This window comes from Bombina bombina, chromosome 2 (genome assembly GCF_027579735.1).
Source record: "Bombina bombina isolate aBomBom1 chromosome 2, aBomBom1.pri, whole genome shotgun sequence".
Taxonomy (NCBI): Eukaryota; Metazoa; Chordata; class Amphibia; order Anura; family Bombinatoridae; genus Bombina; species Bombina bombina.
This window is the reverse complement of record NC_069500.1, coordinates 779,276,987-779,302,370: the sequence shown is the minus strand read 5'-3', so window position 1 is coordinate 779,302,370 and position 25,384 is coordinate 779,276,987. Positions and strand designations below refer to the sequence as shown.

At 40.4% G+C, this 25,384-nt stretch overlaps 1 protein-coding gene across 1 annotated transcript in view; it reads left to right on the top strand.

Annotated features, from left to right (window-relative positions):
* Positions 1 to 25,384, top strand: part of RAB3A (RAB3A, member RAS oncogene family) — a 249,179-nt gene that overhangs the window by 68,963 nt on the left and 154,832 nt on the right. The gene's annotated exons all lie outside the window — the stretch shown is intronic.

The following is a 25,384-nucleotide window of genomic DNA, read 5'->3' as shown; positions in this document are numbered from 1 at the left end:
GTTATAATTTTCTTGGGATAAGGACCTTTAACATACATGAGTATTAAAAACTAACCCTAATAGGTGGTTCACTCTAACTTACCATCCCCTATTGGTGATATACTCTAAATTACTGCCTCCCCCCAATATGCAGTACACTAATCCGTGATATACTCTACATTACCATCAAATTGTACACAACAAATAGATTTGAAAAGTTGGATAAGGTTTCTCCCTTCCCTTATGGGTCATATGTATCTAAAGAAGGTGAACTCTACTATTATTATTAATCATTTGCAGATGTTACCCTTTCCTTTGTGAAGGTTTTTTTAGAAAGAGAAGCCCATAATTACATAAGGCCTCTGAAGTTTAAATGTAATATCACATTTGGAAGACTTTATTTAAACTGCCATTTTAAATTAATAATAGGTTAGATGACGTACAAAACATTTTCCAAATTTTGCCAAAGCGAAACACACATACCCCTAGTGTCTCTATTGTATATTCAGTCCCTTGAGCAATGGATTTAATAGGTATATAATAAAAATAATAGTGCTAAGGTTTAAAAACAATCAAAAAGAAAAAACAGACGCCTAGATTACAAGTTGTGCGTTAGGGTAAAAAAGCAGCGTTAAGAGGTCCCAATGCTGCTTTTTTACTACCGCTTGTATTACGAGTCTTGAAGGTTTAGGGGCACCGCACACTTCTTTGGCCTTACCACAAAACGAATTACGTAAACTTCATAAAGTCTTTTTTCTATGGGACTTTCATAGCGCGGATATTACGAGTCTGTCATGGGAGGCCAAAAAGTGAGCGGTACACCCTACCCTGTCAAGAGTCCTAACGCATTTAAAAGTCAGTAGTTAAGAGTTTTTTGGTACAACGCCGTAACATAAAACTCATAACTAAAGTGCTAAAAAGTACACTAACACCCATAAACTACCTATTAACCCCTAGACCGAGGCCCTCCCGCATCACAAACACTATAATAAAAATTTTAACCCCTAATCTGCCGCTCCGGACACCGCCGCCACCTACATTATATGTATTAACCCCAAATCTGCTGCCCCCAACATCGCCAACACCTACATACTATTTATTAACCTCTAATGTGCCGCCCCCAATGTTGCTGCAACCTACCTACATTTATTAACCCCTAATCTGCCGCCCCCAACGTCGCCGCCACTATATTAAAGTTATTAACCCCTAAACCTAAGTCTAACCCTAACACCCCATAACTTAAATATAATTACAAGAAATCTAAATAAAATTACTTCTCCCGGTAAGTCGATCTTCAGGGGGGTTAGTGTTTTTTTTAAGGGTGTAAATTGGGTGGGTTTTATTTTTAGGTTAGGGACTTTGGGCTGCAATAGAGCTAACTGCCCCTTTAAGGGCAATGCCCATCCAAATGCCCTTTTCAGGGCAATGGGGAGCTTAGGTTTTTTTAGTTAGTATTTTATTTGGGGGGTTGGTTGTGTGGGTGGTGGGTTTACTGTTGGGGGGGTTGTTTGTATTATTTTTTTTACAGGTAAAAGAGCTGATTTCTTTGGGGCAATGCCATTTTAAGGGCTATTGGTAGTTTAGGTTAGGGTTTTTTTTTTTATTTTGGGGTGCTTTTTTATTTTAATAGGGCTATTAGATTAGGTGTAATTAGTTTAAATATCTGTAATTTGTTTATCATTTTCTGTAATTTAGTGCTTTTTTGTACTTTAGCTAATTTAATTTATTTAATTATAGTGTAGTGTTAGGTGTTATTGTAACTTAGGTTAGGTTTTATTTTGCAGGTCAATTTTGTATTTATTTTAGCTAGGTAGTTATGAAATAACTAATAACTATTTAATAACTATTCTACCTAGTTAAAATATTTAATAACTATTCTACCTAGTTAAAATAAATACAAACTTGCCTGTAAAATAAAAATAAAACCTAAGATAGATACAATGTAACTATTAGTTATATTTTATATAGCTTAGGGTATATTTTACAGGTAAGTATTTAGTTTTAAATAGGAATAATTTAGTTAATGATAGTAATTTTAATTATATTTAAGTTAGGGGGTGTTAGGGTTAGACTTAGGTTTATGGGTTAATAACTTTAATATAGTGGCGGCGACGTTGGGGGCGGCAGATTGGGGGTTAATAAGTGTAGGTAGTTTGCGGCGATGTCGGCAGATTAGGGGTTAATAAATAGTATGTTGGTGTTGGCGATGTTGGGGGCAGCAGATTAGGGGTTAATACATATAATGTAGGTGTCGGCGATGTCGGGGCGGCATATTAGGGGTTAATAAGTGTAAGATTAGGGGTGTTTAGACTCGGGGTTCATGTTAGGGTGTTGGGTGTAAACGTAACTTTTATTTTCCCATAGGAATCAATGGGACTGCGTTAAGGAGTTTTATGCTGCTTTTTTGCAGGTGTTAGACTTCTTTTCAGCCAGGTCTCCCCATTGATTCCTATGGGGAAATCGTGCATGAGCACGTACGACCAGCTCACCACTGACTTAAGCAGCGCTGGTATTGGAGTGCGGTAATGAGCAAAATTTTGCTCAACGCTCGCTTCTTGTCTTTTAACGACGGGTTTCTGAAAACTCGTAATACCAGCGCTGTAGGTAAGTGAGTGGTGAGACAAAACTGCTCGTTAGCACCGCATAGCCTCTAACTCAAAACTCGTAATCTAGGCCAGAGACTTTATAACAGTACTCAGAATGCCCTTTTATTAAATGTTCATAAAAGAACATACCTATAATGAACCGCACTGATATTTATTGCATAATAACAAAAACCTAGAGACAGTTGGACAGAAATGTCCTCTATACAGACAAAAAATATAGTCCATAAAACACAGTTCGGTTTGGCTGGGTGACCCGGCTACCAACCGTGTTTAAGAACTTGCCCTCTGTGTTACTATAGCTGAGGTTGGCGGATCACTGGGCTTGCTTTACTTGTGGATCAAATGGATAAAATTTGGTGAACACATTACCTTTATTCAAGGAATGGCCATACACCTAAGGATTGGCTTATAAGTGTGGTCATATACTGTGAATTATTTTTATAGACTATATTTATTGTTTTGTCTATGTAGGGGGATTTTTCTGTTCAACTGTCTAGGTATTTGTTATAAATATAATATCAGTGTGTTTCATTTTAGGTGCACTGATGAACATTTAATAAAAGGGTATTTTGAGGCAAGAGTGTTGTTTTAAAGTCTCTGTTTTTTCTTTTTTTTATACAATTCTTTTTATTGAAGAAACATAGGTACAAGTAAATAGAGTAGAGCTATAACAATATTACAATTTACAGACTGACATGTGTTCGACAATAAACATCATTATCACTGGTGGTACAGATGTTTATGGTTTAATACAGAGAAAAAAAAAAAAAAATTTCAGTTTCTACTCACAGTACAAATATAGTGTGTGTGGACTGTACAGGTTTGAGTACATGTCATTCATTGGTACTAAATAAAATAAATCTATATTTTTAGAGGAATATCAAAGCTAGTCAAGCACCATCTTGTGTTGAACCTGTGCGTCTTAGTTTTATAATAATAACAAAATAAAATAATACAAAACAAACGCAAAACATTCATCGAATTTTCAGTTTGAAAAAAGTGCAGCTCCACGATGAATTCAGCTAGTATCTTTACTGTACTGTGCGAATGAGATAGCTGCAGATGTTTCATAAAGCTAGGCTTTTTCAATAAGAGTTCAAATGAGCATCAAAATTATAAACTAATAATGCACAAATATATTTAATTTAGCAAGTTGAGGCAGTTTAACGTACTACTAATCTTGCAAAAGTGTGTTGTAAAATTCAGACAGAGCCAGCCTGTAATTCTAAATGCCCCATGAATGTACACCCAGGATAAGTTCTAAATAGAATAAGATGGGGCATAAATAATTTAACTGTTGAGCCGACAAAGGTAATATGTCCTGCCACATCCAGAGAGCATATAATAATTAATGACATGGAGACTGTGTTAGAATCAACCAAAACTTAAAGTAACTTAAATACCACAGTATACTGAACGGAGAGGGATATTTCTGAGAGTAACAAATTGCAAGAAATGGGTAACTCACAAATAAGATTGTAAGCGGATATAATCAAAATGACAAGACATGTAAGCTGTTTCTGCTGCAAAATGATTGATTTTCAATGAAAACAAGCGTTTAGCTTAAGCAAAATAGTGAGTTTATATTTAAAAATGGTCCTTTATGTATTAGGGCAATGCAGTAAGACATTTTGAATTTGGTTATGGCTCAAGGTAGAGGCATCATGAGTTATTCGTGTTGTCGCTTCTGCTGCCATTATTACGATATTCTGTGTCATTTTTCCTTATGTTTGCACAGTAGTTATAAACTTGTGGGCGGCAGAGCAGCGATCTCATTCAAAGCATCCATGGTAGATACATAGGAAGTCTCTATTGTCAGATACCCATGGGGTCAAGGAATAAAAAGAACAAACAAAAAAAAACAACAATATAAACCGTTCAACATATTTACATATAAGATAGTCTGTTTGAAGTCAATGCAAAGTTCAGAATTTTTCGTCACACAAATGGGGATATACTACTCTGAGTTTGTTTTTTCCCTCCTGCTATATTTTATCATCTTACTCCAATTTTCGGTAGGTCAACTAATCCGGAGCCAACATCATTTTTATGGTAATGTCCGGTTGTAGTGCCGAGGCATAGTGGGGTACTAGCTATTTAGATGCAGGATCGGAGAGAATCTGTGGTGAAGCTTGTAGAGCCATTAGATCTCATATTCTCACTGTTTATTAAGTATCTTGAGACACGGTCAGCTTCCTTAGAACTTCGTTTGGGATATTTCATCCTGAGTGAGGTATTCATTTCAGTATCCTTTATCGTTCCAATGAGACATAGTAACTTGGTGGTGTTAGAACAGAAGTAGAATATGTTGGGCATAGATCTTTCATTGGCGCTGCCATGTCGGAATTCAAGATGACTGGTATTAGGAAAGCCCCATCTGTATTCTACCTGATTAGTAAGATCTCCCGAGGCCCTATCAGGAGGGTAGGAGAAATTCTATGATGATCTGTTGCACGAAGCACTCGCATTTCCATAGTTGCTGTTAGGGAATCAAACAGTGGTGTGAAAACATCAATAAGGGAAGAAGTAATGTGCTCCATCTTGTTTATCATTGAGGTGAGCATGCCGCTTTGTTAAAAAGCTTAGAGGCTTGATTCTGATTAGATTACTTCTCGGTAGCCAAGAGTTGGAGCGTCTTGATCCCGAAAGTTTCACGGGGACACTTATTGCCAAGGGAGATCTGGATGGCTTGAGATTCGGACACAAACTATTTTATAAATAGATGTCAAACCGGAAACTGCGCAATGCAGTGGCCATCTTGGTGAGCCGCCCACCAGAAGTCCCTCTGTTTTTTCTTTTCTAGTGTCCCTAGCATGTTTACCATACCCAGTGCAGGCAAAACTTACATACATTTACCAAGTATCACCCAAACAGAGGAAACCCTACATTTATACCTGGTTACATAAATGATAGAATATATCTCTGGCATCTATAGAGCATTGATAGTGTGGGAACGTTGTAGGTCCATATGATTAAATCAGTTATTTAATTTGACACTTTTAAATGAGATCCTTCCTTCTGTTTCACGTAATATTTTTAATTATTTTCTAATCGGCCACTACATTTAATGAGTAATGCAAGATTGCCCTATGTTTTAGGTACTGCTCATTTTACCTTGCCCAACTCCGTTTTCAAATTGTTAATCTTTATATATCCCTTTTGGCCTTAAATGACTTTAAAGGGACAGTCTAGTCCAAAATAAACTTTCATGATTCAGATAGGGCATGTCATTTTAAACAATTTTTCAATTTACTTTTGTCATCAATTTTGCTTTGTTCTCTTGGTATTCTTAGTTTAAAGCTAAACCTAGGAGGTTCATATGCTAATTTATTAGACCTTGAAGGCCTCCTCCTTTTCTGAATACATTTTGACAGTTTTTCACCACTAGAGGGTGTTAGTTCATTTGTGTCATATAGTTAACACTGTACTCCCGCATGTGGAGTTACCTAGGAGCCAGCACTGATTGGCTAAAATGCAAGTCTGTCAAAAGAACTGAAATAAGGGGGCAGTTTGCAGAGCCTTAGATACAAGATAATCACAAAGGTAAAAGGTGTATTAATTTCTTCTGTTATGTGTGATCAGTCCACGGGTCATCATTACTTCTGGGATATAACTCCTCCCCAACAGGAAATGCAAGAGGATTCACCCAGCAGAGCTGCATATAGCTCCTCCCCTCTACGTCAGTCCCAGTCATTCTCTTGCACCCAACGACTAGATAGGATGTGTGAGAGGACTATGGTGATTATACTTAGTTTTTATGACTTCAATCAAAAGTTTGTTATTTTAAAATAGCACCGGAGCGTGTTATTACTTCTCTGGCAGAGTTTGAGGAAGAATCTGTCAGAGTTTTTTACTATGATTCTAACCGGAGTAGTTAAGATCATATTGCTGTTCTCGGCCATCTGAGGGAGGTAAAGGCTTCAGATCAGGGGACAGCGGGCAGAGGAATCTGCATTGAGGTATGTAGCAGTTTTTATTTTCTGAATGGAATTGATGAGAAAATCCTGCCATACCGTTAAAATGACATGTATGTATACACTTCAGTATTCTGGGGATGGTATTTCACCGGAACTACTCTCTTAAAGGTCACTAATCCTTTTTAATAACTATTTATCATGTTAAACGTTTTTGCTGGAATGTAGAATCGTTTACATTGCTGAGGTACTGTGTGAATAAATATTTGGGCATTATTTTCCACTTGGCAGTTTTTTTGCTTTATTTGTGACAGTTTCGTTTCTCTTCACTGCTGTGTGGGAGAGGGAGGGGCCGTTTTGGCGCTCTTTGCTACGCATCAAAAAATACCAGTCAGTTACTTTTATTTTTCCTGCATGATCCGGTTCATCTCTGATAGATCTCAGGGGTCTTCAAACTTCTTTGAAGGGAGGTAAATTCTCTCAGCAGAGCTGTGAGAATTCTTATAGTGACTGTGAATAAAAACGTTGCTTTGTATTTTTATGTCAAATTTAATTATTGTTATTTTACTAATGGGAACAAACCTTTGCTAAAAGTTTTGTTGTTTTAAAGTTTGATGCTATAACTGTTTTTTCAGTTCACTATTTCAACTGTCATTTAATCGTTAGTACCTCTTTGAGGCACAGTACGTTTTTTGCTAAAAAAGATTATAACCAAGTTGTAAGTTTTTTGCTAGTGTGTTAAACATGTCTGACTCAGAGGAAGATATCTGTGTCATTTGTTCCAATGCCAAGGTGGAGCCCAATAGAAATTTATGTACTAACTGTATTGATGCTACTTTAAATAAAAGTCAATCTGTACAATGTGAACAAATTTCACCAAACAGCGAGGGGAGAGTTATGCCGACTAACTCGCCTCACGCGGCAGTACCTGCATCTCCCGCCCGGGAGGTGCGTGATATTTTGGCGCCTAGTACATCTGGGCGGCCATTACAGATAACATTACAAGATATGGCTACTGTTATGACTGAAGTTTTGTCTAAATTACCAGAACTAAGAGGCAAGCGTGATCACTCTGGGGTGAGAACAGAGTGCGCTGACAATGCTAGGGCCATGTCTGATACTGCGTCACAGCTCGCAGAGCATGAGGACGGAGAGCTTCATTCTGTGGGTGACGGTTCTGATCCAAACAGATTGGACTCAGATATTTCAAATTTTAAATTTAAATTGGAGAACCTCCGTGTATTACTAGGGGAGGTCTTAGCAGCTCTCAACGATTGTAACACCGTTGCAATACCAGAGAAACTGTGTAGGTTGGATAAATACTTTGCGGTACCGGCGAGTACTGACGTTTTTCCTATACCTAAGAGACTAACTGAAATTGTTACTAAGGAGTGGGATAGACCCGGTGTGCCGTTCTCACCCCCTCCAATATTTAGAAAGATGTTTCCAATAGACGCCACCACTCGGGACTTATGGCAAACGGTCCCCAAGGTGGAGGGAGCAGTTTCTACTTTAGCTAAGCGTACCACTATCCCGGTGGAGGATAGCTGTGCTTTCTCAGATCCAATGGATAAAAAATTAGAGGGTTACCTTAAGAAAATGTTTGTTCAACAAGGTTTTATATTACAACCCCTTGCATGTATCGCGCCGATTACGGCTGCGGCAGCATTTTGGATTGAGTCGCTTGAAGAGAACCTTAGTTCATCTACGCTAGACGACATTACGGACAGGCTTAGAGTCCTTAAACTAGCTAATTCCTTCATTTCGGAGGCCGTAGTACATTTAACCAAACTTACGGCTAAGAACTCAGGATTCGCCATACAGGCACGTAGGGCGCTGTGGCTAAAATCCTGGTCAGCTGATGTTACTTCTAAGTCCAAATTACTTAATATACCTTTCAAGGGGCAGTCTTTATTTGGGCCCGGTTTGAAAGAGATTATCGCTGACATTACAGGAGGTAAGGGCCACGCCCTACCTCAAGACAAAGCCAAAGCTAAGGCTAGACAGTCTAATTTTCGTCCCTTTCGGAACTTTAAAACAGGAACAGCATCAACCTCCACTGCACCAAAACAGGAAGGAGCTGTTGCTCGTTACAGGCAAGGCTGGAAGCCTAACCAGTCCTGGAACAAGAGCAAGCAGGCCAGGAAACCTGCTGCTGCCCCAAAGACAGCATGAACCGAGAGCCCCCGATCCGGGACCGGATCTAGTGGGGGGCAGACTCTCTCTCTTCGCCCAGGCCTGGGCAAGAGATGTTCAGGATCCCTGGGCTCTAGAGATCATATCGCAGGGATACCTTCTAGACTTCAAATTATCTCCCCCAAGAGGGAGATTTCATCTGTCAAGGTTATCAACAAACCAGATAAAGAAAGAAGCGTTTCTACGCTGCGTACAAGATCTGTTATTAATGGGAGTGATCCATCCGGTTCCGCGGTCGGAACAAGGACAAGGGTTCTACTCAAACCTGTTTGTAGTTCCCAAAAAAGAGGGAACTTTCAGGCCAATCTTAGATTTAAAGACTCTAAACAAATTCCTAAGAGTTCCATCGTTCAAAATGGAAACTATTCGGACAATCTTACCCATGATCCAAGAGGGTCAGTACATGACCACAGTGGATTTAAAGGATGCTTACCTTCACATACCGATCCACAAAGATCATCACCGGTATCTAAGGTTTGCCTTCTTAGACAGGCACTACCAGTTTGTAGCTCTTCCATTCGGATTGGCTACGGCTCCAAGAATCTTCACAAAGGTTCTGGGTGCCCTTCTAGCGGTACTAAGACCGCGAGGGATTTCGGTAGCTCCGTACCTAGACGACATTCTAATTCAAGCTTCAAGCTTTCAAACTGCCAAGTCTCATACAGAGTTAGTTCTGGCATTTCTAAGGTCGCATGGATGGAAAGTGAACGAAAAGAAGAGTTCTCTCTTTCCTCTCACAAGAGTTCCATTCTTGGGGACTCTTATAGATTCTGTAGAAATGAAGATTTACCTGACAGAAGACAGGTTAACAAAGCTTCAAAATGCATGCCGCGTCCTTCATTCCATTCAACACCCGTCAGTAGCTCAATGCATGGAGGTGATCGGCTTAATGGTAGCGGCAATGGACATAGTACCTTTTGCACGCCTACACCTCAGACCGCTGCAATTATGCATGCTAAGTCAGTGGAATGGGGATTACTCAGATTTGTCCCCTACTCTGAATCTGAATCAAGAGACCAGAAATTCTCTTCTATGGTGGCTTTATCGGCCACACCTGTCCAGGGGGATGCCATTCAGCAGGCCAGACTGGACAATTGTAACAACAGACGCCAGCCTACTAGGTTGGGGCGCTGTCTGGAATTCTCTGAAGGCTCAGGGACTATGGAGTCAGGAGGAGAGTCTCCTTCCAATAAACATTCTGGAATTGAGAGCAGTTCTCAATGCCCTTCTGGCTTGGCCCCAGTTAACAACTCGGGGGTTCATCAGGTTTCAGTCGGACAACATCACGACTGTAGCTTACATCAACCATCAGGGAGGGACAAGAAGCTCCCTAGCAATGATGGAAGTATCAAAGATAATTCGCTGGGCAGAGTCTCACTCTTGCCACCTGTCAGCAATCCACATCCCGGGAGTGGAGAACTGGGAGGCGGATTTCTTGAGTCGCCAGACTTTTCATCCGGGGGAGTGGGAACTTCATCCGGAGGTCTTTGCCCAAATACTTCGACGTTGGGGCAAACCAGAGATAGATCTCATGGCGTCTCGCCAGAACGCCAAACTTCCTCGCTACGGGTCCAGATCCAGGGATCCGGGAGCAGTTCTGATAGACGCTTTGACAGCACCTTGGAACTTCAGGATGGCTTATGTGTTTCCACCCTTCCCGCTGCTTCCTCGATTGATTGCCAAAATCAAACAGGAGAGAGCATCAGTAATTCTAATAGCACCTGCATGGCCACGCAGGACTTGGTATGCAGATCTAGTGGACATGTCATCCTGTCCGCCTTGGTCTCTACCTCTAAGACAGGACCTTCTGATACAGGGTCCATTCAAACATCAAAATCTAACTTCTCTGAAGCTGACTGCTTGGAAATTGAACGCTTGATTTTATCAAAACGTGGTTTTTCTGAGTCGGTTATTGATACCCTAATTCAGGCTAGGAAGCCTGTTACCAGAAGGATTTACCATAAAATATGGCGGAAATACCTATACTGGTGCGAATCCAAAGGTTACTCCTGGAGTAAGGTTAGGATCGCTAGGATACTGTCTTTTCTACAAGAAGGTTTAGAAAAGGGTTTATCAGCTAGTTCATTAAAGGGACAGATTTCAGCTCTGTCCATCTTGTTACACAGACGTCTGTCAGAAAATCCAGACGTCCAGTCCTTTTGTCAGGCTTTAGCTAGGATCAAGCCTGTGTTTAAAGCTGTTGCTCCACCATGGAGTTTAAACTTAGTTCTTAACGTTTTACAGGGTGTTCCGTTTGAACCCCTTCATTCCATTGATATAAAAATGTTATCTTGGAAAGTTCTGTTTTTAATGGCTATTTCCTCGGCTCGAAGAGTCTCTGAGTTATCAGCCTTACATTGTGATTCCCCTTATCTGATTTTTCACTCAGACAAGGTAGTTCTGCGTACTAAACCTGGGTTCTTACCTAAGGTAGTCACTAACAGGAACATCAATCAAGAGATTGTTGTCCCATCCTTGTGTCCAAATCCTTCTTCAAAGAAGGAACGTCTTTTACACAATCTGGATGTAGTTCGTGCCCTCAAGTTCTACTTGCAGGCAACTAAAGATTTTCGCCAAACTTCTTCCTTGTTTGTCGTTTTCTCTGGACAGAGGAGAGGTCAAAAAGCTTCTGCTACCTCTCTCTCTTTTTGGCTTCGTAGCATAATACGTTTAGCCTATGAGACTGCTGGACAGCAGCCTCCTGAAAGAATTACAGCTCACTCCACTAGAGCTGTGGCTTCCACTTGGGCCTTTAAGAATGAGGCCTCTGTTGAACAGATTTGCAAGGCTGCAACTTGGTCTTCACTTCATACTTTTTCCAAATTTTACAAATTTGACACTTTTGCTTCTTCGGAGGCTATTTTTGGGAGAAAGGTTCTTCAGGCAGTGGTTCCTTCTGTATAATGAGCCTGCCTTTCCCTCCCGTCATCCGTGTACTTTTGCTTTGGTATTGGTATCCCAGAAGTAATGATGACCCGTGGACTGATCACACATAACATAATAAAACATAATTTATGCTTACCTGATAAATTCCTTTCTTCTGTTGTGTGATCAGTCCACGGCCCGCCCTGTTTTTAAGGCAGGTAAATATCTTTTAAATTATACTCCAGTCACCACTTCACCCTTGGTTACTCCTTTCTCGTTGATTCTTGGTCGAATGACTGGGACTGACGTAGAGGGGAGGAGCTATATGCAGCTCTGCTGGGTGAATCCTCTTGCATTTCCTGTTGGGGAGGAGTTATATCCCAGAAGTAATGATGACCCGTGGACTGATCACACAACAGAAGAAAGGAATTTATCAGGTAAGCATAAATTATGTTATAACTGTGTTGATTATTCAAAACTAATAAATGGTTAATAAAGGGATTATCTATCATTTAAAACAATACAAATTCTGGTGTAGACTGTCCCTTTAATACAGACATAAATCAACACACCATTCTAGATACTCAAATTTATTTAATATCTATATATAATAGACATAATAGTTTATACTATATGGCGCACCACACTCTCTCCTCTGACCACACAGTGATTTGTACATTTAGAATAAATGGGAGATCTATCTTGTGTGAAGAAGACCTTTGGGTCAGATCAGTAGATGCTGTGTGGATGGAGCCATGGAATGTTCTGTGGGCAGGGTAGGATGGTTACGTTTTAGAAACTATCTGCACTGAAGGAAAAGTTGCAGGAGGGACAGTGTGCAAAGCTCCCAGACAGTGACAGTCCCACAGTATACAAGATGGTTGGGAGCTCTGCTTTTTATTTGTTATTGTCCTAAGATTAAGGTTTTTAGGGAAAGGCCTCAAATATGTTATCTGCTTTAAATACAGTATACACTTGACAATTAATCATTTTATTCTCTAAACAATAAAGACAACACAAAGTACCTGTAATGATACCACATCCAGGATAATGAAATTCATATTTTAATGGGAAATGTAAATCGGAAGAATATGTTTCAGTGTCAAATACTCTCCCGTTTTTTTAATACAATAAATATATTTATATATAAATAAATAATAATATATGCTGGAAGCAGATCTAGAGCAGGTAGTCAGAGTGCAATGCTTCCGCAAACAGAAACATTAAAAAAGAGAGATCATACATAAAGTTGCTGTGTGAGAACTTTCTATAAATGGATTATTCACTGAGTTATCAACTGTCTCATTTTTATTTGTAAATTACAGTATAAGTAAGATTTCTCCAACATTGGTGTGTCCGGTCCACGGCGTCATCCATTACTTGTGGGAATATTCTCTTCCCCAACAGGAAATGGCAAAGAGCACAGCAAAAGCTGTCCATATAGCCCCTCCTCAGGCTCCGCCCCCCAGTCATTCTCTTTGCCGCTCTGAACAAGTAGCATCTCCACGGAGATGGTGAAGAGTATGTGGTGTTTAATTGTAGTTTTTTATTCTGCTATCAAGAGTTTGTTATTTTAAAATAGTGCCGGTTTGTACTATTTACTCTAAAACAGAAAGGGATGAAGAGTTCTGTTTAAAAGAGGAGTATGATTTTAGCAGCAGTAACTAAAATCAATTGCTGTTCCCACGCAGGACTGTTGAGCCCAGAGAACTTCAGTTGGGGGGAACAGTTAGCAGACTTTTCTGCTCAAGGTATGACTAGTCCATTTTCTAACAAGACTGTGTAATGCTAGAAGACTGTCATTTTCCCTCTTGGGGATCGGTAAGCCATTTTCTTAGACTCTTAACAGAATGAAGGCTTATTATGGGTTATACACTGGTTGACACTCTTATGGGCTAAATCGATTGCTTTATTTAAGTTTTTTATGAAATCTAGAGGTGATTTATAAAACTTTTATTGTGGGGGAACGTTTTTAGGCGCCAGGCAGTTGCTTAGACACCTTTCCAGTCAGGAAGGGCCTTTCATTATAGTAGGCAGAGCCTCATTTTCGCGCCATAATTGCGCAGTTTCTTTTGGATGCAGTGCATGCAGCTGCATGTGAGAGGGTCTGGTGATCATTGAAAACGTTCCTGGAAGGCTTAATTTGGTATCGTATAACTCCTAAGGACAGGTGAAGTTGCAGCAAACGCTGTGGCTGGGACTGTAGTGGGGTTAAAAATTGTTATTTGATTAAACGGCTCCGGTTTCCTCATTTAAGGGGTTAAAAGCTTGAAAATTGGGGTGCAATACTTTTAAGTCATTAAGACACTTCATACATTTTCACACATTCAGAAATAAAGTGTGCTCTGTTTAACATTTAAAGAGACAGTAACGGTTTTGTTTTAAAACGTTTTTTTTTTGCATTATTAACCTGTTTAAGCCTGTCTAACATGTCTGTACCTTCAGATAGAACATGTTCTGTATGTATGGAGGCCAAGGTGGTCCCCCCTTCAAATGTATGTGATAATTGTGCCATAGCGTCCAGACAAAGTAAAGACAGTACTGTCACATTTAATAAGGTTGCCCAAGATGATTCCTCAAATGAAGGTAGTGGGGATAGTTCTTCATCCTCTCCTTCTGTGTCAACACCAGTTATGCCCGCGCAGGCGACCCCTAGTACATCTAGCGCGCCAATGCTTGTTACTATGCAACAATTAACGGCAGTAATGGAAAATTCCATAGCTAATATTTTATCCAAAATGCCAGCATTTCAGAGAAAGCGTGATTGCTCAGTTTTAAATACAGTGGAGCAAGTAGGTGCTGACGATAGTTTATCTGTCATACCCTCACACCAGTCAGAAGTGGCAGTGAGGGAGGGTTTGTCGGAGGGAGAACTTTCAGATTCAGGAAGAATCTCTCAACAGGCAGAACCTGACGTTGTGACATTTAAATTTAAGTTAGAGCATCTCCGCGCATTACTTAAGGAGGTGCTATCTACTCTGGATGATTGTGACTCTTTGGTCATTCCAGAAAAATTGTGCAAGATGGACAAATTCTTAGAGGTCCCGGTGCACCCTGATGCCTTCCCGATCCCTAAAAGGGTGGCGGACATAGTGAATAAGGAGTGGGAGAGACCAGGCATACCCTTTGTCCCACCTCCTATATTTAAGAAATTGTTCCCCATGGTCGACCCAAGGAAGGACACATGGCAGACAGTCCCTAAGGTTGAAGGGGCAGTTTCTACCCTAGCTAAGCGCACGACTATCCCCATTGAGGACAATTGTGCTTTCAAAGATCCTATGGATAAAAAATTGGAGGATTTGCTTAAAAAGATTTTTGTGCAGCAAGGTTACCTCCTCCAACCAATTTCGTGCATTATTCCTGTCACTACGGCGGCGTGTTTCTGGTTCAATGAACTAGAAAAGTCGCTTAACATGGAGACTCCATATGAGGAAGTCATGGACAGAATTCACGCACTTAAGTTAGCTAATTCCTTTATTTTAGATGCCGCTTTGCAATTAGCGGCGAAAAATTCAGGATTTGCAATTGTGGCGCGCAGAGCGCTCTGGCTAAAGTCTTGGTCGGCGGAAGTATCTTCCAAGACAAAATTGCTTAATATCCCTTTCAAAGGTAAGACCCTTTTTGGGCCGGAATTGAAAGAAATTATTTCAGACATCACTGGGGGAAAGGGCCATGCCCTCCCACAGGATAGGCCTTTCAAGGCTAAGAATAAGTCCAATTTTCTTTCCTTTCGCAATTTCAGGAACGGACCGGCTTCTAACTCTGCAGCCTCTAGACAAGAGGGTAACGCTTCCCAGACTACACCAGCTTGGAAACCAATGCAAGGCTGGAACAAGGGTAAACAGGCCAAGAAGCCTGCTGCTGCTACCAAGACAGCATGAAGGGGTAGCCCCCGATCCGGGACCGGATCTAGTAGGGGGCAGACTCTCTCTCTTTGCTCAGGCTTGGGCAAGAGATGTTCCGGATCCCTGGGCACTAGAAATAGTCTCTCAGGGTTATCTTCTAGAATTCAAGGAACTACCCCCAAGGGGAAGGTTCCACATGTCTCACTTATCTTCAAACCAAATAAAGAGACAGGCATTCTTACATTGTGTAGAAGACCTGTTAAAGATGGGAGTGATACACTCAGTTCCAGCTGTGGAACAAGGTCAGGGGTTTTACTCAAACCTGTTTGTAGTTCCCAAAAAAGAGGAACTACAAACTTTCAGACCAATTCTGGATTTAAAAATTCTAAACAAATTTCTCAGAGTTCCATCGTTCAAAATGGAAACCATTCGAACAATTTTACCTACAATCCAGGAGGGTCAATATATGACTACTGTGGATTTAAAGGATGCTAAGGTTCGCCTTTCTGGACAAACATTATCAGTTCGTGGCTCTTCCATTCGGTTTAGCCACTGCTCCCAGAATTTTCACAAAGGTGCTAGGGTCCCTTCTGGCGGTTCTAAGACCGAGGGGCATTGCAGTGGCACCTTATCTAGACGACATTCTAATTCAAGCGTCGTCTCTTTCCAAGGCAAAGGCTCATACAGACATTGTTCTAGCCTTTCTCAGATCTCACAGGTGGAAGGTGAACGTAGAAAAGAGTTACCTGTCTCCGTCAACAAGAGTTCCCTTTTTGGGAACAATAATAGATTCTTTAGAAATGAAGATCTTCCTGATAGAAGTCAGAAAGTCAAAGCTTCTAAACGCTTGTCAAGTTCTTCACTCTATTCTGCAGCCTTCCATAGCTCAGTGCATGGAAGTAGTAGGGTTGATGGTTGCAGCAATGGACATAGTTCCTTTTGCTTGAATTCATCTAAGACCATTACAACTGTGCATGCTCAATCAGTGGAATGGGGACTATGCAGACTTGTCTCCAAAGATTCAAGTAGACCAGATGACCAGAGACTCACTCCGTTGGTGGTTGACCCAGGATCACCTGTCTCAGGGAATGAGTTTCCGCAGACCAGAGTGGGTCATTGTCACGACCGACGCCAGTCTATTAGGCTGGGGCGCGGTCTGGGATTTCCTGAAAGCTCAGGGTCTATGGTCTCGGGAAGAGTCTCTTCTCCCGATAAACATCCTGGAACTGAGAGCGATATTCAATGCTCTCCGGGCTTGGCCTCAACTAGCGAAGGCCGGATTCATAAGATTCCAGTCAGACAACATGACGACTGTAGCTTACATCAACCATCAGGGAGGAACAAAGAGTTCCTTGGCGATGAGAGAGGTATCCAAGATCATCAAATGGGCAGAGGATCACTCCTGCCATCTATCTGCAATTCGCATCCCAGGGGTAGACAACTGGGAGGCGGATTATCTGAGTCGTCAGACTTTCCATCCAGGGGAGTGGGAACTCCACCCGGAGGTATTTGCCCAGTTGACTCAATTATGGGGCATTCCAGACATGGATCTGATGGCGTCTCGTCAGAACTTCAAGGTTCCTTGCTACGGGTCCAGATCCAGGGATCCCAAGGTGACTCTAGTGGATGCATTAGTGGCGCCTTGGTCGTTCAACCTAGCTTATGTGTTTCCACCGTTCCCTCTCCTTCCCAGGCTCGTAGCCAGGATCAAACAGGAGAAGGCCTCGGTGATTCTGATAGCTCCTGCGTGGCCACGCAGGACTTGGTATGCAGACCTGGTGAATATGTCATCGGCTCCACCATGGAAGCTACCTTTTGAGACAGGATCTTCTAGTACAAGGTCCATTCGAACATCCAAATCTAGTCTCTCTGCAGCTGACTGCTTGGAAATTGAACGCTTGATTTTATCCAAGCGGGGGTTTTCAAATTCAGTGATAAATACTCTGGTCCAAGCCAGAAAACCTGTGACTAGAAAGATTTACCATAAAATATGGAAAAAATATATCTGTTGGTGTGAATCCAAGGGATTCTCCTGGAGTAAGATTAAAATTCCTAAGATCCTCTCCTTTCTCCAAGAAGGTTTGGATAAGGGATTGTCAGAGAGTTCTCTAAAACAGTGATCTTTAACCTTTTTTTTGCCGTGGCACACTTTTTTACATTAAAAAATCCTGTGGCACACCACCATCCCAAAATTTAAAAAAAATCACACATTGTAGCCTAATACAGCATATATATATACACACATACACACAAACTGTATGTATTGTGCTGTTATGCCATGCCTCCTACAAACTACTCCTGCACTGGGAGTAAAAAACAAGCAAAGTTTAAAAAATATGTCACACTGTTGTCAGTCTGCCGTGGCACACCTGAGGATCTCTCACGGCACACTAGTGTGCCACGGCACACTGGTTGAAAAACACTGCTCTAAAAGGACAGATTTCTGCTTTATCTGTCTTGTTACACAAACGACTGGCAGCTGTGCCAGATGTACAAGCTTTTGTACAGGCTTTGGTCAGAATCAAGCCTGTTTACAGACCCATGACTCCTCCTTGGAGTCTAAATTTAGTTCTTTCAGTTCTTCAAGGGGTTCCGTTTGAACCTTTGCATTCCATAGATATCAAGTTACTATCTTGGAAAGTTCTGTTTTTGGTTGCTATTTCTTCTGCTAGAAGAGTTTCTGAATTATCTGCTTTGCAGTGTAATCCACCCTATCTGGTGTTCCATTCAGATAAGGTCGTTTTGCGTACTAAGCCTGGTTTTCTTCCAAAAGTTGTTTCCAACAGGAATATTAACCAGGAAATAGTTGTTCCTTCTCTGTGTCCGAATCCAGTTTCAAAGAAGGAACGCTTGTTGCACAATTTAGATGTAGTTCGTGCTTTAAAGTTCTATTTAGAAGCAACTAAGGATTTTAGACAAACCTCATCTTTGTTTTTCGTTTACTCTGGTAAGAGGAGAGGACAAAAAGCTACTGCTACCTCTCTTTCTTTCTGGCTGAAAAGCATTATCCGATTGGCTTATGAGACTGCCAGACGGCAGCCTCCTGAACGAATCACAGCTCACTCCACTAGGGCTGTGGCTTCCACATGGGCCTTCAAGAACGAGGCTTCTGATGATCAGATATGTAAGGCAGCGACTTGGTCTTCTCTGCACACTTTTGCCAAATTCTACAAATTTGATACTTTTGCTTCTTCGGAGGCTGTTTTTGGGAGAAAGGTTTTGCAAGCCGCAGTGCCTTCCGTTTAGGTAACCTGATTTGCTCCCTCCCTTCATCCGTGTCCTAAAGCTTTGGTATTGGTTCCCACAAGTTATGGATGACGCCGTGGACCGGACACACCAATGTTGGAGAAAACAGAATTTATGCTTACCTGATAAATTACTTTCTCCAACGGTGTGTCCGGTCCACGGCCCGCCCTGGTTTTTTAATCAGGTTTGAAAAATTTCTTTCTCTATATACTACAGTCACCACGGCACCCTATAGTTTCTCCTTTTTTTCTCCTAACCGTCGGTCGAATGACTGGGGGGCGGAGCCTGAGGAGGGGCTATATGGACAGCTTTTGCTGTGCTCTTTGCCATTTCCTGTTGGGGAAGAGAATATTCCCACAAGTAATGGATGACGCCGTGGACCGGACACACCTTTGGAGAAAGTAATTTATCAGGTAAGCATAAATTCTGTTTTTCTAGTAAAGTAGACATTGCAAAAAATGTACAAAGAGGTAATTGGTTACATAAAAAAAATAGAAAACTTTTTTTAATATAATTTGATAGTCTTGTTTTGTTTTTTTAATTAAAATAATTAAAATTAAGATTTATGTGGGGAAAACAAAACATTTCCTATCTTGATGCTTTTTATATTTTTTAAAACACTTTTCATTATAAATTAAGATTTCATTAAAATAAAAAAATCTGAGTTTTAATTTGTTTAGAGAAAGAAATTGGTTATTAATAATAAATAAAAACCCAACAACTTTATCTATAGTCTTTTGCTTCAATGTACAATTTATCACAACACTATAAATATCGTATATAGGATGTAGTATCACACAACCATTTTACAAGTTCATTATAAAGTTTCAGATATAAGTAAATGTTGTACATGTGTAATTAACTTTTCTTCTGTTAAGTGTGATCAGTCCACGGGTCATCATTACTTCTGGGATATTACTCCTCCCCAACAGGAAGTGCAAGAGGATTCACCCAGCAGAGCTGCATATAGCTCCTCCCCTCTACGTCACTCCCAGTCATTCTCTTGCACCCAACGACTAGATAGGATGTGTGAGAGGACTATGGTGATTTTATTTAGTTTTATTTCTTCAATCAAAAGTTTGTTATTTTTAATAGCACCGGAGTGTGTTATTCCTTCTCTGGTAGAATTTGAAGAAGAATCTACCAGAGTTTTTTCTATGATTTTAGCCGGAGTAGTTAAGATCATATTGCTGTTTCTCGGCCATCTGAGGAGAGGTAAACTTCAGATCAGGGGACAGCGGGCAGATTAATCTGCAAGGAGGTATGTAGCAGCTTTTATTTTCTGACAATGGAATTGATGAGAAAATCCTGCCATACCAATATAATATCATGTATGTATATTTTACATTTGAGTATTCTGGGGAATGGTACTTCACTGGAGTTACACTGTGTATATAAGACTTTAGCCTATTTGCAAGCAACAGGCTTTTTAATAACTCTTAATTTATGTTAAAAGTTTTTGCTGGAATGTAAAATCGTTTTCATTTTCTGAGGTACTGGGTGAATAAAATGTTTGGGCACTATTTTTCCACTTGGCAGTTGCTTGATCTAATTCTGACAGTTTACTGATCTCTCTCACTGTTGTGTGTGAGGGGGAGGGGCCTTTTTTTGGCGCTTTTGCTACGCATCAAAAATTTCAGTCAGAAGCTCATTGTTTTTTCCTGCATGTTCCGGTTCATCTCTACAGAACTCAGGGGTCTTCAAAGCTTGTTTGAGGGAAGTAATCTTCACAACAGAGCTGTGAGATTGTAGTTGACTGTGATAAAAAAAAAAAACAAAAAAAAAAAAACGTTTATTCTTTAACTTTTTTATGCCATCAGGGTTAGTTATTCTTTGCTAATGGGAACAAGCCTTTGCTAAAATTGTGTTTTGTTTTTACAAAGTTTGATGCTGTAACCTTTTCAGTTTATTGATTTCAACTGTCATATATCTTCTGTGCTTTTTAGGCACAGTACGTTTTTCATTGTATTTTACTTGAATAATATTTCCAAGTTGCAAGTTTAGTTGCTAGTGTGTTAAACATGTCTGATTCAGAGGATGAGACCTGTACTATTTGTGCTAACGCCAAAGTGGAGCCCAATAGAAATTTATGTACTAACTGTATTGATGCTACTTTAAATAAAAGTCAATCTGTACAAATTGAACAAATTTCACCAAACAACGAGGGGAGAGTTATGCCGACTAACTCGCCTCACGTGACAGTACCTGCATCTCCCGCTCGGGAGGTGCGCGATATTGTGGCGCCCAGTACATCTGGGCGGCCATTACAAATAACATTACAAGATATGGCTACTGTTATGACTGAGGTTTTGGCTAAATTACCAGAGCTAAGAGGCAAGCGTGATCACTCTGGGGTGAGAACAGAGTGCGCTGATAATGCTAGGGCCATGTCAGATACTGCGTCACAACTTGCAGAACATGAGGACGGAGAGCTTCATTCTGCGGCTGACGGTTCTGATCCAAACCGATTGGATTCAGATATTTCAAATTTTAAATTTAAGCTGGAAAACCTCCGTGTATTACTAGGGGAGGTGTTAGCGGCTCTGAATGATTGTAACACAGTTGCAATACCAGAGAAAATGTGTAGGTTGGATAAATATTTTGCTGTACCAACAAGTACTGACGTTTTTCCTATACCTAAGAGACTAACTGAAATTATTACTAAGGAGTGGGATAGACCCGGTGTGCCGTTCTCACCCCCTCCGATATTTAGAAAGATGTTTCCAATAGACACCACCACACGGGACTTATGGCAAACGGTCCCTAAGGTGGAGGGAGCAGTTTCTACTTTAGCTAAGCGTACCACTATCCCGGTGGAGGATAGCTGTGCCTTTTCAGATCCAATGGATAAAAAGTTAGAGGGTTACCTTAAGAAAATGTTTGTTCAACAAGGTTTTATATTGCAACCCCTTGCATGCATTGCGCCGGTCACGGCTGCAGCGGCATTCTGGATTGAGTCTCTGGAAGATAACCTTAGTTCAGCTACTCTGGACGACATTACGGACAGGCTTAGAATCCTTAAGCTAGCTAATTCATTCATTTCGGAAGCCGTAGTACATTTAACTAAACTTACGGCTAAGAATTCCGGATTCGCCATTCAGGCGCGCAGAGCACTGTGGCTAAAATCCTGGTCAAATTCTATGATGATCTGTTGCACGAAGCACTCGCATTTCCATAGTTGCTGTTAGGGAATCAAACAGTGGTGTGAAAACATCAATAAGGGAAGAAGTAATGTGCTCCATCTTGTTTATCATTGAGGTGAGCATGCCGCTTTGTTAAAAAGCTTAGAGGCTTGATTCTGATTAGATTACTTCTCGGTAGCCAAGAGTTGGAGCGTCTTGATCCCGAAAGTTTCACGGGGACACTTATTGCCAAGGGAGATCTGGATGGCTTGAGATTCGGACACAAACTATTTTATAAATAGATGTCAAACCGGAAACTGCGCAATGCAGTGGCCATCTTGGTGAGCCGCCCACCAGAAGTCCCTCTGTTTTTTCTTTTCTAGTGTCCCTAGCATGTTTACCATACCCAGTGCAGGCAAAACTTACATACATTTACCAAGTATCACCCAAACAGAGGAAACCCTACATTTATACCTGGTTACATAAATGATAGAATATATCTCTGGCATCTATAGAGCATTGATAGTGTGGGAACGTTGTAGGTCCATATGATTAAATCAGTTATTTAATTTGACACTTTTAAATGAGATCCTTCCTTCTGTTTCACGTAATATTTTTAATTATTTTCTAATCGGCCACTACATTTAATGAGTAATGCAAGATTGCCCTATGTTTTAGGTACTGCTCATTTTACCTTGCCCAACTCCGTTTTCAAATTGTTAATCTTTATATATCCCTTTTGGCCTTAAATGACTTTAAAGGGACAGTCTAGTCCAAAATAAACTTTCATGATTCAGATAGGGCATGTCATTTTAAACAATTTTTCAATTTACTTTTGTCATCAATTTTGCTTTGTTCTCTTGGTATTCTTAGTTTAAAGCTAAACCTAGGAGGTTCATATGCTAATTTATTAGACCTTGAAGGCCTCCTCCTTTTCTGAATACATTTTGACAGTTTTTCACCACTAGAGGGTGTTAGTTCATTTGTGTCATATAGTTAACACTGTACTCCCGCATGTGGAGTTACCTAGGAGCCAGCACTGATTGGCTAAAATGCAAGTCTGTCAAAAGAACTGAAATAAGGGGGCAGTTTGCAGAGCCTTAGATACAAGATAATCACAAAGGTAAAAGGTGTATTAATATAACTGTGTTGATTATTCAAAACTAATAAATGGTTAATAAAGGGATTATCTATCATTTAAAACAATACAAATTCTGGTGTAGACTGTCCCTTTAATACAGACATAAATCAACACACCATTCTAGATACTCAAATTTATTTAATATCTATATATAATAGACATAATAGTTTATACTATATGGCGCACCACACTCTCTCCTCTGACCACACAGTGATTTGTACATTTAGAATAAATGGGAGATCTATCTTGTGTGAAGAAGACCTTTGGGTCAGATCAGTAGATGCTGTGTGGATGGAGCCATGGAATGTTCTGTGGGCAGGGTAGGATGGTTACGTTTTAGAAACTATCTGCACTGAAGGAAAAGTTGCAGGAGGGACAGTGTGCAAAGCTCCCAGACAGTGACAGTCCCACAGTATACAAGATGGTTGGGAGCTCTGCTTTTTATTTGTTATTGTCCTAAGATTAAGGTTTTTAGGGAAAGGCCTCAAATATGTTATCTGCTTTAAATACAGTATACACTTGACAATTAATCATTTTATTCTCTAAACAATAAAGACAACACAAAGTACCTGTAATGATACCACATCCAGGATAATGAAATTCATATTTTAATGGGAAATGTAAATCGGAAGAATATGTTTCAGTGTCAAATACTCTCCCGTTTTTTTAATACAATAAATATATTTATATATAAATAAATAATAATATATGCTGGAAGCAGATCTAGAGCAGGTAGTCAGAGTGCAATGCTTCCGCAAACAGAAACATTAAAAAAGAGAGATCATACATAAAGTTGCTGTGTGAGAACTTTCTATAAATGGATTATTCACTGAGTTATCAACTGTCTCATTTTTATTTGTAAATTACAGTATAAGTAAGATTTCTCCAACATTGGTGTGTCCGGTCCACGGCGTCATCCATTACTTGTGGGAATATTCTCTTCCCCAACAGGAAATGGCAAAGAGCACAGCAAAAGCTGTCCATATAGCCCCTCCTCAGGCTCCGCCCCCCAGTCATTCTCTTTGCCGCTCTGAACAAGTAGCATCTCCACGGAGATGGTGAAGAGTATGTGGTGTTTAATTGTAGTTTTTTATTCTGCTATCAAGAGTTTGTTATTTTAAAATAGTGCCGGTTTGTACTATTTACTCTAAAACAGAAAGGGATGAAGAGTTCTGTTTAAAAGAGGAGTATGATTTTAGCAGCAGTAACTAAAATCAATTGCTGTTCCCACGCAGGACTGTTGAGCCCAGAGAACTTCAGTTGGGGGGAACAGTTAGCAGACTTTTCTGCTCAAGGTATGACTAGTCCATTTTCTAACAAGACTGTGTAATGCTAGAAGACTGTCATTTTCCCTCTTGGGGATCGGTAAGCCATTTTCTTAGACTCTTAACAGAATGAAGGCTTATTATGGGTTATACACTGGTTGACACTCTTATGGGCTAAATCGATTGCTTTATTTAAGTTTTTTATGAAATCTAGAGGTGATTTATAAAACTTTTATTGTGGGGGAACGTTTTTAGGCGCCAGGCAGTTGCTTAGACACCTTTCCAGTCAGGAAGGGCCTTTCATTATAGTAGGCAGAGCCTCATTTTCGCGCCATAATTGCGCAGTTTCTTTTGGATGCAGTGCATGCAGCTGCATGTGAGAGGGTCTGGTGATCATTGAAAACGTTCCTGGAAGGCTTAATTTGGTATCGTATAACTCCTAAGGACAGGTGAAGTTGCAGCAAACGCTGTGGCTGGGACTGTAGTGGGGTTAAAAATTGTTATTTGATTAAACGGCTCCGGTTTCCTCATTTAAGGGGTTAAAAGCTTGAAAATTGGGGTGCAATACTTTTAAGTCATTAAGACACTTCATACATTTTCACACATTCAGAAATAAAGTGTGCTCTGTTTAACATTTAAAGAGACAGTAACGGTTTTGTTTTAAAACGTTTTTTTTTTGCATTATTAACCTGTTTAAGCCTGTCTAACATGTCTGTACCTTCAGATAGAACATGTTCTGTATGTATGGAGGCCAAGGTGGTCCCCCCTTCAAATGTATGTGATAATTGTGCCATAGCGTCCAGACAAAGTAAAGACAGTACTGTCACATTTAATAAGGTTGCCCAAGATGATTCCTCAAATGAAGGTAGTGGGGATAGTTCTTCATCCTCTCCTTCTGTGTCAACACCAGTTATGCCCGCGCAGGCGACCCCTAGTACATCTAGCGCGCCAATGCTTGTTACTATGCAACAATTAACGGCAGTAATGGAAAATTCCATAGCTAATATTTTATCCAAAATGCCAGCATTTCAGAGAAAGCGTGATTGCTCAGTTTTAAATACAGTGGAGCAAGTAGGTGCTGACGATAGTTTATCTGTCATACCCTCACACCAGTCAGAAGTGGCAGTGAGGGAGGGTTTGTCGGAGGGAGAACTTTCAGATTCAGGAAGAATCTCTCAACAGGCAGAACCTGACGTTGTGACATT